Source organism: Tympanuchus pallidicinctus, unplaced genomic scaffold (genome assembly GCF_026119805.1).
Source record: "Tympanuchus pallidicinctus isolate F22 unplaced genomic scaffold, pur_lepc_1.0 scaffold2, whole genome shotgun sequence".
In the NCBI taxonomy this organism is placed as follows: domain Eukaryota; kingdom Metazoa; phylum Chordata; class Aves; order Galliformes; family Phasianidae; genus Tympanuchus; species Tympanuchus pallidicinctus.
The window spans coordinates 52015354-52028031 of NW_026294721.1; the positions used below are offsets into that span (position 1 = coordinate 52015354).

Sequence of the window (12678 nt, forward strand, 5' to 3'; positions counted from 1 at the left end):
TTTTTTTTCAATGTGATGGGTGAAATCTTGGACACAGTGTACAAGTCCAGCTGGCTGGTGGGACACATGTTCAATTCAGTGCCCTGGTGAACTTCTTGCAAGCAATCCATATGAGATCTTCACAATAGTGAGAACCTGCTTCCCGTAACGGGAAACAGGGACAACAGGTAATTTCCTAGCTGGTCACTTTCTTTTAAGGGCAAATGCAAACATTCTCACACATACACACATATATATATGTACACATATTTTTATATATTTGTAACCAGTTTAATTAAATGAAATTCCTTACAAGCTGAGACTGAGCAAGACAAGGTTCAAACAAGAATTGCTTTTTTTTTTTTTTTTCAATTTCTCTGTTCAAACATAAATCCTTAAGAAAAGAGAGGTTTGGATATTCCAACACAGGAACACATTGGCTTTTCAAGCAGGTTGTTGTGAAAGGTTTTACTAAACCACCTCATCAATTAACAAAGATTTGGGCTATGCCTGTGAGAATCAATCACTATTATTACAGATTGGATTGGTAACAAAATGGGAAAAAAATTGAGAAGAGATTAAGCTGAATTTAACTGAAAGCTTAAATAAAGTTTAACTTGAGCAAAGTAAAAATTATTTTCCCTGGGATAACAGGTTTTTCTCATTAAGCATGAAAGAGTGTCCAACTTATGTTTTGTTTCATGACACTTTCAAGGAAAGAAAAAGACAAAGTAGATTCAAATGCTTTCGTCCAAGTATCCAGAGACTGGGACACTTATTTTGTTTGTAGGAGTTAAACTACTTCCTCATCTTGAGAACATTTGAACCAATATCACTCGGATACTGGGGCCTTAATTTAGATGGAGGGGAGAGAAGAAAATCTTAGTTTCTCTTGTTCTGCTTTATGGGGATAATACTTGGAATATTTTGGAGGCTTAGTGCACTTACCTAGGAGAAATGAGATCTGTGCTTCTGACTGTGTTACACTGACTGCTAATTTAAGAGTGTAAGCTTTTCCTGGAGCAGGGACTGCAATCCTTTCCTGCTTCCCCCCACCATTTGTCTAGCTACTTAGTGATGAAACTGTTTCGCGCACTCTCTGAGTCCTAACGAGTGATTTATTCTATGTAGGAAATAGAGCAAATAGAGACAGGCTGAGACAGCCTGACACCAGACCCAATCTGATAGCCTGGCAGATAGGTAGATACATCCTGGCTCCTATGCTGGTCAGGCAAAGAAAGAGTCTGGACACAGCTCTGCTACAGTCCAGCCAAGTGCCTGAGTGACTCTGGAAGACTTGTAAAGCTAGTAATGAATTTATTTTCTTTTTTTTATTATTTTTTTATTTTTTTCCTAGACTAAGCTAAAAACATTGGTCTGTTATTTCAAATAGATGAGTGAAGATACGAAACTACAGTCAGCAGAAGAGTCTTTTGCCCAGTTCTTTTCTTGACACCCTGGTTGCAACTTCAACTTGAAAAAGTTAGTAAATGATGTTTACCTCAGTTACTCAATTGATTCCATGCTTCAGAAAGGAAAACTGAACTTCAGTGAGACTGTTTGCCAGATCAAACAGTATGTTAAGAAACACTGAGATTGTAAACTGAAGCATAGAAGACAAAAGCTAAATGAGTTCTTCAACTACAGGAAAACTTTTTTGGTTTTTCTTTTTTTATTTCCCATGTTTCTTATTCTTGGAGCTGAATCCAGAGACAGAGCTACAAAAGACAGGACAAGTATCAAAAGTAGTACCAGTAGACTGGAAGAGCTTCGTGTGGAGACTGGACATAGCACCTAGACTGAAATAAGTACAATCCTGTCTGTCAAAATGATCACCTAAATGATAAGAAGGACTTTCTCACTTCTCATTTCCATGGAACTTTAAATTGCATTTTACTTCTTTTCTCACCTTCTTATTCTCCTTGAATGAAAAGCGCTGGAAGACAAATTTAGTCAATTTTCCCCTGCTTTTACACTACAAGACTTTCCTCTGCTCTTACCCTGCTTTCTTCTCATAGCACATGTCCATTCCAGAGTTACTGCTATCAAAAGATTCCCTAGTTGAAAATGATGCCAAAATAAACTGCTTCAGGTCCCACCTCCCAAGACTCTCAGGAATCCCAGCAGAGACCGATGAGTTAGATTTGGCACCTATTGTGTATTTTAAATACATTCTTTTTCCCCTCTGGGTCATGGGTATTTGATGTGTTTAGAGACTTGCAAAAAATTAAGGGAATGACAAAGTTATCTCACTTGTTCTTTAAGTGACCAAAAAAGAAAAGTCACTGCCACAGCAAGCAAGCCAGCCAGCCAGCTTGTTCTAAGCTGTTAAGCTGTTCCAGACTGTGATGGAGTAAATTTTGTTCCTCCTGTTATTAACAGGAACCATTCAGCAGAGGTAGAACTCCTGTGGCCTTAATTTTTGCAATGTCATTCCCTTATGACCATGTTTTGTATCTTTTTACTGATGGAAATACTAAAGCCTGGGACTAATTTAGGCACCTGATACCGTCAGACACCTGTGAAAATCCCACTCCTAATGGCTTCAGCTTCACCTTCACCTGAGTGATTCTGCTGGAAGCAAAGCTTTTTTCATAAGCAGAGGTGTGATTTTCACTGCCAGAGAAGGAAAGCCTTTTAATTGAAGAGTTACACCTGAATGACTGTTATCCCTTCAGGAAAAGAAAGAAGAAAAAATCCTCATGGGACCAACCAATCACTAATGAGTCTGTCTATGGAGGAGAAGCAAGAAAAGCATATCACCTTGTCTTGTTTGGTTTGGCAGAGCTGGAGCACTTCATAAGAGATGAAGCTGCTACAACTTGCCTTCCTTTCTCTCAAGAGCTGTGTAGCCTCTGCTGCCAAAAGCACTCTTCTATTGGAGCACATGCAGCAGGTAAGTGTCTGCCAAGTGACAAAACACAAACCTTCTAACAAGCAGCTGAAGGTAGGGTGGAGATTCCAGATAGAGACAAATCTATGTCCCTGAGGAGATCTGGAGCAAACTGATCAGTATAAAAAGTATTCACTGCTAATTAAGTCTTGATCCTTTGGCTTCACTTAAAACACTTAGAGAGTATATCAAGTTTGAGAGCAGGTGCTGACTAGTTTGAAAGCACTGGTCCATCATTTCAGGTGAATGTTTTTTATACAGATACTCCCTCAAAAGGGAGACTGTAACTTGCTAAGTGATAGATATACCCTGATTCTTTAAAGTATAATACATTATTGACAGAGTTATAATGTTTCTGACTCTACTTTTATTCCACTAAACACTTGGAAAATTCCCCTCAGCTCTGAAAGAGCCTCCTCTGTCTTACATTCTGTCTCCTTCATTTGTGTGTATGGAATGAATGCCGAAGGAGACGTAGCCAGGTGCACATCAGAAATTGCAGGGTTATTTTCTTCTGCTCATTAATCCTGCCTTGGTTTGGAACCCATACCCAAACAGGAAAGTCTGATTGCAGGGGAGATGCCACCTCCATTCTAATGTCTTTAAAACTTTCAGAAGCCAAGAGCAAAAGGATGCCTCACAAGCTGACTGCGTAGTATGTCCACTCCTCAGGTGCCAGAATGTTTAGAGGAGTGGTCACCTTTTATTAGTAGCTCTTAAGTCTCCATGACTGGTCAGATTAAAGAAGGGCTGAGGAAATGTGCAACTGAAAAATAATTAGTTGCATATGCAGTGGGGAACTGAAGTAGAGAGATCGTTAAAAATTTGGGTTATATTTTTCTGTATCTGAAAAACTTCTTTCTTAATGATCTCTGTGCTGCAGAAAACAACAAAGCAAGTTAGAATAAATAAAAATTGTAATGTGCCTCCTTGCTGATATGGCTGCCTGAGGAGAGGCCACAGAATGGTTCAGACTTGTAAGAGCTCTCAGTATGACCAACTCCAATTGTTCCTAGCCATAAATTGCCTTAAAAAAAAAAATCATAGCTGAAAGATACATTTTTTTCTCGTGAATTGCCTTCTGAAATTTAGGTTTCTAACATTCACTTTTTGAAAGTGTCATAATACTGCATTTAAGCAACTAGAAGCATTCTGCACCTACCTCATCAGCTGTATGAAAGGAGTATTTAAAAGACAGAGAAAGATTTGCAAATATACTACTCATTCTTTAATTATTCCTTCTTCTATTGTTGATGTTCTGGAAGTCTGTAGGTACTTTTCAAAAATTCTGGTATGCTTTCCAGTTTCTGCTGCTTGTACTGACACCAGAACCTGTTAGTGTCACGGTGACCAACACGGATGGAATAAAGATGAATTTTCTTCATCGTAGCAAGGTTTTCAGTCAGATCTTTCTTCAAATGTTGTGGTGGTGTGATCACCAGCTTCCTTCCAGCCTCCTGGAATTTGGCAGACAGCTGACAGGTGGTAATTTCTTTTTTCTGGAATGACAAAAAAAGATGTAGGAATGTTTTCTTCCCAGTTATTATGCCTTGCCTTAGGAAATCTTTGCATGGATTTGTCTCCTTCATATTGCTGTGGAGATGCCTTTCTGTGGCTCTATGCTTGTACTGCTCTCAACACTTTATCAGTTTTTTTACACAACAGCTAACAAGAGGCTAGTGGGCCAAGTCTATTTCTAAATTAATGGTGTTGTATGGAGGTAACTGGAGGCAATATTTCACTCTGCAAGAGATGAACTTAGTCCACTGTGCCTTATACTGCACAGTGTATCTGTGTTCTTCAATCTCCATGACAAATGTGGCTTTCACCCTAATCACATACATTGATTTTGGAATGAGGACTTCTGGTGCCTTTATTTGCAGGCATAGTTCTTTGCTACCTAAATAAAGAAGTTTTCCTAATTGGGCAGAAATAGTAAAAGGATTTCATTTTCTTTTAAAAAATCTACTATAAGCTGTGACAGCTACATTTGCTGACAAGTATTCTACTGAGTTTAAACATCAGAAGTAAACTGAGATGCCCAGTATGTTGCAGGAAAAAGAAGTGGTTGAAATGCACTAGAAACTGCAATATGTATCTAGAGCATCCATATTTAGGAATATCACCATATCACAGGAAAGTGATCCTAGAAGCAAAGGTTGGGAAAGAAATAAGAACACATGTGGTGTTGTGACTGTAGTTGAATGTGTTTGTGGTGTTTGTTCTTCATCCTGCTGTTGTCCCTTTGTTCTCCAGCAGTGAAAAGGGAGACTGCTCAACTCTTTTGCTCCATGGGTTTAGTTTTGGGATGGAAAGAAATGAGTGTGACACTGCACTAGGGAATGTGCACCTTCCAACATAGCTCCTTTGAAGGAGGGCCCAACCTGACAGACTATTTCTAGCTGTAGAGCAACCCTGTGTCTTTACCCAAGGTCCTTTTTGCCAAGTGGAAGTAGTACAAGAGGTCACAGAGCAAGAGTGAGGCTCAGTGTCAATCTGTAGAAACATAAAATGTATGTAGATGTGCAGGTCTGAGTCTCTTTTGCAGCAACAGAAATGTAGAAAGCAATCTGGCAAGACCCATGAAGGAAATTTCTAAGTGTGGTAAAGCAGCCCAATGTATACTTTTAGCAGTAACCTACATTTCTCTGTAGAATCTACACTCTCCCTGAGTCTGGAAATAAATTATATTTCCAGATTAGTGTTAGAGGTCAATATATCTTTCTAAGCCAATAGTACCTGAAGTTTTTGATGTTGATCAGGATGTGGATAATTTTCCTATGAAGGTGTTAGTATTATGAGCTACATTACAGGTGCCAAGAAAAACGTAAAATGCAGTTTATTCTTATTCTACAAAAATGTTTAAATATCTTTTGAAGCTGGTGTGCTGGAAAAAGTATGCTAAAATCAGCCTAATTCTTTCTCAACTTAATTACAATCCTTTTCTCCTAAGGGGAGACAAATTTTGTTGATGTACTGATGTCAGTTTTTGGAGGAACCAAACAAGGCCAATAGAAATGTTAAAGCAATCAGCACTGTACTCACCTCTGTCTTCCGGCCTCTCTTTGGGATAGATATACAGCACCTCCAAGATATGGCAAATGTCCAATTGCTTGTGAGGCCACAGCCCCACATTTGAGCTTGGAGCTACCAACTGGCAGTGGCAACAGCCCTGTGCTGTTTGGGTGGTTGCAACCAGTGCCTTTGAAGTTCTGCCCTTCGGCTATCTCCTATTGCACACAGCTTGTGATACATGAGTCTGTGTCCTGCAGCTGTCACCATTTAAGTCAGCAGGCATTTGAAGCAATGCTGGCCACCCCAGGGAAAAGGACAAGAGTTGAACAAAGTGTTCATCTTCAATTAAACCATTGGGATGCCAGTGCAGAATGTGATTCCCTGCAACTTTCTCCTCTAAAGCCAGTGTCACGCCTTTTAACAGGAAAGAACTGAGGCAGCTGTCAAAGTGAGCTAATTAGCAAAGGTTTGAACAAAAAGGGGATATTGGTAATGGTGTCAACTGGTTTGCAAGTGGGACAAGCTGTCATTTTAGGCAATAGTCTTGGTAAGCTCCAGCTCTGCTTTTGACTGCTATCTTCACTTTGAAACTTTGCTTCAGAAGAATTTTATTAAGTTTTCTTGCAGTGAACCAGGCTCATCTCCAGTGTAAGGGCAATTGTTATTGAAACCATATCTGAAACTGCTGCTGAAGACGGTTAGAAACCAGTGGTTCAGATCTTTGTCTGGTGTCACAGTATTTAGGTCATCTTCACCAGGTAAGACTTCACCATGCAAAGGATAAGAGTAGGAAAATATGACCCACCTGGCAGCTGAACTCACTTAGTCCTGGGCTCAATTTGCCCAAGTATCTCTTTTTTTTTTTTTGTCTTTCTCCCATATCAAGCATGCCTGCCTGTTTTGAGCCACAACAAAGCAGTAACAACAGACTTCAACACCTGTGTTTCCTCCAGCTGTGAGTCTCATCTTTTTTTTCTTCCAACCACTTTATCTGCTTCAGAATGAGGGGAGAGTTCTCAGAATTACAAATGCTGCACAACAACAAATGGTGTCTTCCTTTGCTTTATCTGTACAATTATGTGCTTCTGGGTATTATTTGTCTGTTTCTACGAACTTTACGTGCTGCAGGGTATGCCCCTGACTTAAGGAGTGAGTTTAATACAAATTGCATAACAAAACAATTTAGAGTAGAGGCTCACATATTTGAATCCACAGTTTCGTTCTTAAGGATCTTTTTCTCTCCCTTACCAGCTGTCCTCTTAGTGACTAGTGCTGATAAACAGCCCTGCTGAGAAACCAAATGGCAGAGAGCAAATTGCTTTTTTAAAAAATTAAAAAAGAGAGGTGTAGTGAGAAGAGGGAGCATGAGAGAGAAATCTTGAGCAAAAAAAAAAAAAAAAGCAAAATTAGGGTGAGAAAAAGTTATTCTAAAATGCTAACTGCTGTTAAGCCTGAATAACTAGACTGGCAATCTGTGCTAGGACTGGAATTGTTGCCACTGAAATGAGTGGAAAATATTGTTGTCATTCACAGCAGAAGAGCAGGAAAGGAATTTATGGTATGAAAGTTGTCTCTGGTGCATCTGTATACACCATGTGCTGGGCCACTTGGCAGGCCAGGAGGTTACATAAAAAAATCTTGGAGAGTCTGCTGTCATTGTTTGATATGTCAGAAATGATATTATTCCATAACCAGAACAGCAGCTCTATATTAGAACTTTTAATATAGGGTAGGGACTGTACACAGAAAAAAAAATGAAAGATGTCCTGCTTCTATTTCATGAACTTTCAAGAGGGCTCTGAGGACAGAATCAAAGAAATATGGTGGGTGGTAGCCTAGGGGAAACTTCTGACGCACACCTTACTTGATAAAAAGTCATTAATGTTACAAGTAGACAGCCCAATAACCATGGGGAGTTTACCTGCTCTACCACAGCAGCAAAAATACTTCAGATAGAAGAAAAGATCATTGCAATGCTCCTGAGATTGTAGGCAGGAAGTCAGAATATGGGATATAGTTGAAGTCTATTGGAAAACGTTGAAAATCTCACCCTTAGTTTTAAACAGTGAACCAAATTTAGCTCAGCCTGATCCACTTCCTTTCCCTCAGTGAATCTAAGAGAGGATTTCTGTCTGGATAGATGTGTCTCACAACCTAGATAATTAATTATATTCATTTATTTTAATTTAATTAAAACAGGAATAATTTTACATCACAAATTAGTTGTCACTACTTTATTTTTTTAGGGTACGCATTTTAGTCAGCTGGAAAGATCAGATAGATTTGTTCATTTCCTTTTTTGCTTGCAGTTGTTTTTCAGTCCACTTCAAGTTGTTATGCAATGCTATGTTTTGGTTTATACTTAAACTGTACTGTATGTTTTCAACAATATTGTTTGAACCATGTATAGTCCTGAAGGTTTCTCATTTAGAGTTTGTGTTCTACTGAACTTTACCTTTTACCTTTTCTTTCATAATTATTTGGGACTTTTGGCATACACTGGTAACTTCAAATGTGGAAAACAGTTCACTATTCTAGTTAGCGTTTTTCATTTGGGAGATGTCTGATCTACAGTTATAGCCTCAAAACCTAACTCATAAATATGAACAGAGAGAAGATAGTTAAATATGTAGAACTGCTACATCATCATTTTGGGAATTAATAGGCTGCTTGTTACTCATTTAAGTCAATCCTTAAAAGTCTTTGTTCTAGCTTACAGAGAGGGTGATCCTACTTTAAATATTGTTTCAGTCTACTCACAGCCATTCTGTTCTGTGTTTTAACCAAAAACCTCAGACCTCACAAATATACTGAGTTTGCCCTGGCATAGTTATGTGTAAGTAATAAGAATCTCATTCTTGACCTGGCATCATCTTCTGCTCCCTTTGTATTAATTTACTATATAAAGTATAGAATGCATACCAGGCTCAGAAGTATATTTGTAAAAGGCTTCATCATCTTTACATGCCCGTTTTTTAGATGATTCTTTCCACAACTGGTGGTAAGAATTAACTCGTCAAAAGATGTCAGTAGAAAGTTGTTTGCATGAAGGATTCTGGATGCATTGGGGCATCAGATAAGTGAATATTTTTAGGAAAAAAAAAAAAAAAAGAAAAAGATGAATTCATATATTTTGAGAAATCTGGTAAAAAAATTTTCATCCCATTATTACTCCTGGTCTCGGAGAACCTACACATTTCATGTGCTATGCATATACTTGTAAGAACTGTACAGAATGAGTTTAATTCCTCTTTAATTATTTCTCAGTCTGAAAAATATCACTGTCTTCATGTAGAATTATCTGGAAAATAGTTACTCTTTTACATATCTGGAAAATAGTACTCTTTTATGCTTTTTCAGTTTCTGTTTTTTTCCACTTGAATCAAAACATTTTCCTTCTGTAAACCTCTGCATCAGCATAATAAAAATACATGCAGAAAGTCTTTGTTTTATATGTGATGAAAGCAATTTTTACAGAAGCGTATGAGCTTTCATTTCATTTGAATTTTGTAGCACTTTTCTATAAGGACAGAGTCTTTCTGAAATATGTTATGAAATTTTCTACTTGAGCTGTCTTCTGTCAGAGCTAGTTCAGATATATCGATTTGTAAACCTAGGCTGAAACCCATGTTTTATAATGCATATGTTTCTGATGTCTCAGCTCGTCCAGCCCATCTTTACTGGGCAATTGCACTGAGAGTTGTGCGTTTGCCTCTGGGTCTGTCATGAGGCTTGGCTGGTGCTGGACGTTCTGAGAATTGGCACAACACACTTTCACACGCTGCAAAAATAATATCTTGTGCTAATCCCTCATGGCATTTACATATTACACAAGACCCTCTTTATAGAAGGAAAAAACATTTTCCCATGACCATAGTTAATGTACTGTAAATCTGTGAACTGATGGATCTGTGAGCCACATCTCAGGATACTTTGTTCTCCAGAAAAATACTCGATGCACCAGAATGCTTTGTATCAGAGAGGAAGGCTCTGGTCCTGTTCAAATGTTAGTTCTAGGCTTGAGAGGTCCAAGTTAAAGTTTATGCTTATCTACTGACAGCTGTTTTGCCTTCTCACAATAGACACAAAATTCATGAATTTTAGAGCATCCACCTTGACTCAACCTAAGGGCTATATGCCCATTTATGTGGAAGTGGGGAAGCAGATAAAGTGCCTGCTGAGACCAACTGCACAGTCAAATGCTCAAGAATGCTCTGTAATGCATTTGTTGAACACGTCTTTCAACATAGTCTACTTTGTTCAGTCCTCTTAAAGGAGAGAAAGGCTGAATCTTGTTGTAGAGCAGTGACTTCTCACCATGCACCTCACAAATGATATCACAGGTCAGGTGATATGTCAGGATCTACTGACATTATTCTGGATGCTGCTTGTGCACTCAGCCCGAGGGCATCACGTTAGTCTCTGTGACTTTGGGAACAACTAGGGAAATCCTTACTGAAGGTTAGTGTGCAAGACATGCTATACCTGTGATGCTGAGCTTGTTACTAGCATAGGCATGTATATGCACTGCATCAAGGGGGAATTTAGAATTTACAAGGCTCTTGAGACCTACAGCAGAGATGGGGTCTCCACAGTAGAAACCACCCTAATTCTTCAATTGGGCTCATTCTTCTTACCCTTCTCAGAGCACTGAAACGTTTTTTGCAGTGAGGTTGTAGCACTGCACAGGGTCTAAAAAGTGTGAGCAAACCATGGGTTTTTACAGTCACATATCCTTTGCTAGGAACTGTATCAGTACTTAACATTTGATTTTTTTTATTATTATTATTATTATTATTTTTTTTTTTAAAGAAAACTAGGCAGTCTGTATTGTTTGCAACCTGAACAAAAGAAAGCTTGACCCAGAGTGGGCAATTGGATAGAGCATAACCCAGTGCACCTTAATGAAGCAAATGGATGCGTTTTATTTAAAATACAAATTATTCTTTTGACAGGTAATTTTCCTTGGATCTCTTAGATCACTAAATTTAACTACAACATTTTGTAGCTGCATTTGGCTAGGAAGATGATGTGCAGCTGGAAAGAACTGTTATGAGGAGTAAATGTAGAGGTGAAGCTGGTAGAAGTGGGGCTGATGTAGTCTTATGGAAAGAGTGAAGACCATGTGAGGAGTAGAATAAGTCCATAGCCGTCAGCTAGAAGAGAAAGTCCTGTCACAGCTTGAGAAAGTCTTCTGATTATCCTGTGCCTTCACTGCTTATGCCGTTGCTCCCAAAGGCTGAGTTTCTTTTTGTGCTTTCTTCTCCAACTTATGCTGCACCAACACTGAAGAGGGGTTTAGAGACAGGGTGCAACTGCTAACTTCAGGATTGGTGGATAGTGAGAAACAGAGTTGCTTAATAGAGTCTGATTTACCTCCTTCCGCATCTCTCCATCGTTGGTTCTGAAGCTGTTTTTTCTGAAGTTGCAAAAGATACCTGTGTTTGTTGCATCGGCCTTGTTTGTCTACAAACAATATGCCAAGTTCTCCTTGGCTAAAACAAGATGAAAGTAAGAAGAAAAGAGTTGCTGTGATCTGTAACTATTCCTGTGGCAGGATTTTTTTCTCTTATATTCTTTACTTATTTCTCAGAACCAAATTACTGACATGCTCAGATCCTGTTCCTTTTTCACTTCTTTGCAGATGGAAAGAGTAACAATGTACATGTCCTTCACTGAATGATAAATACATAAATTAATGGGTGCTTAAATATTTTTGCAACAGGGCACCAGATGAGCATAAGAACCAGTGAGATTGTTTTCTTTGTCTCTTTTATTCTTAAGCTTTCATTTTTATCCTTGTTTTCCCACTCATGCACCAATACTGATATGTCTATCGCTGCCTAAATCTGATGTGGTGATCAGTGGAAATAAGGCCCTGTCCTGTAGAAGTATGAAATTCTTTAAGCTGAGGTTAAACTCTAGAAAGAACTAACAGAAATTGTTGGTCCAAAATTGTATGCTGATTCTATAGTCAGTGCAGTGATTTCCCAATCCATACCCTGCACATACAAGATAAAGAATCATGAGCTGATTTTATAATCATGCTGAAGCTGACCAGATGTAAGTTGTAGGCAGAGTAGAAGTAACTGTCACAGATGTAAGTGCACCACAGCTTTTTGCACTCTTTTGTAGCAGAACAGAATGGGGGAGCATATCACATAAATTCTTCTCATATTCTTTGATAAAAATTTTCTGAAACTCAGCTCAACCCAGCATCATTGTACATGAAAGAACTGGCTTTGCTTTAAGTTCCCCATGTTCCCCACATAGGAAGAGAACATTCATACTGTCCACTCTTATGGCTTTGATGGAAAGGCAATAAATCTTCAGCAGAGGAACAATAGCAAACTAAAGAAAAGGTATTATTGATTCATGTGTTTGCCTATGGCCTTAGTCGCTGCTAAAGTGCTTCTGGTTCATCTACACACAAATGCTCAGAGTTGCTGTGTGTGCTTTGAAAGCAACGTTTCTAAGCTCCCTGCTCATGGCAGACCTATGCTTAAGAGCCTTGAGCAGAAGAGCATCAAGTCAGTGAGATACTGACTTTGAATGATGCTTTTGAGCTGTTTTTAGTCAAACACAGTCTCAAGTCCGAAGCCAGGAGTGCTTTTCAGGTAACAGAGATCTCTCTGAGAAGTAAAGGTCATCTGTACTGAAGTAGAGATCTATTGTCTAGTAAAAAAAAACAAAACAAAACAGAAACAAAACATTCTGCCAATGCAGAATGACAATTTTACCTCTCTCTTGAACTCTTATCATTAGGCAGGGTAAGAATGATTTCAGCTATG

The 12678-nt window shown here is 38.7% G+C and overlaps 1 protein-coding gene and 1 long non-coding RNA gene across 3 annotated transcripts in view; one reads left to right on the forward strand and one right to left on the reverse strand.

The window, feature by feature from the left end:
- The window catches only part of ETNPPL (ethanolamine-phosphate phospho-lyase), a 339765-nt gene that overhangs the window by 168855 nt on the left and 158232 nt on the right, over window positions 1–12678 (reverse strand). The window lies entirely within an intron of this gene.
- Window positions 1–12678, forward strand: part of LOC128080012 (uncharacterized) — a 35825-nt gene that overhangs the window by 20062 nt on the left and 3085 nt on the right. For both annotated transcript variants that reach the window (XR_008206434.1, XR_008206433.1), the window contains exon 2: window positions 2765–2875. This is a non-coding gene — a long non-coding RNA (uncharacterized LOC128080012). The remainder of the gene's footprint in view (window positions 1–2764; window positions 2876–12678) is intronic.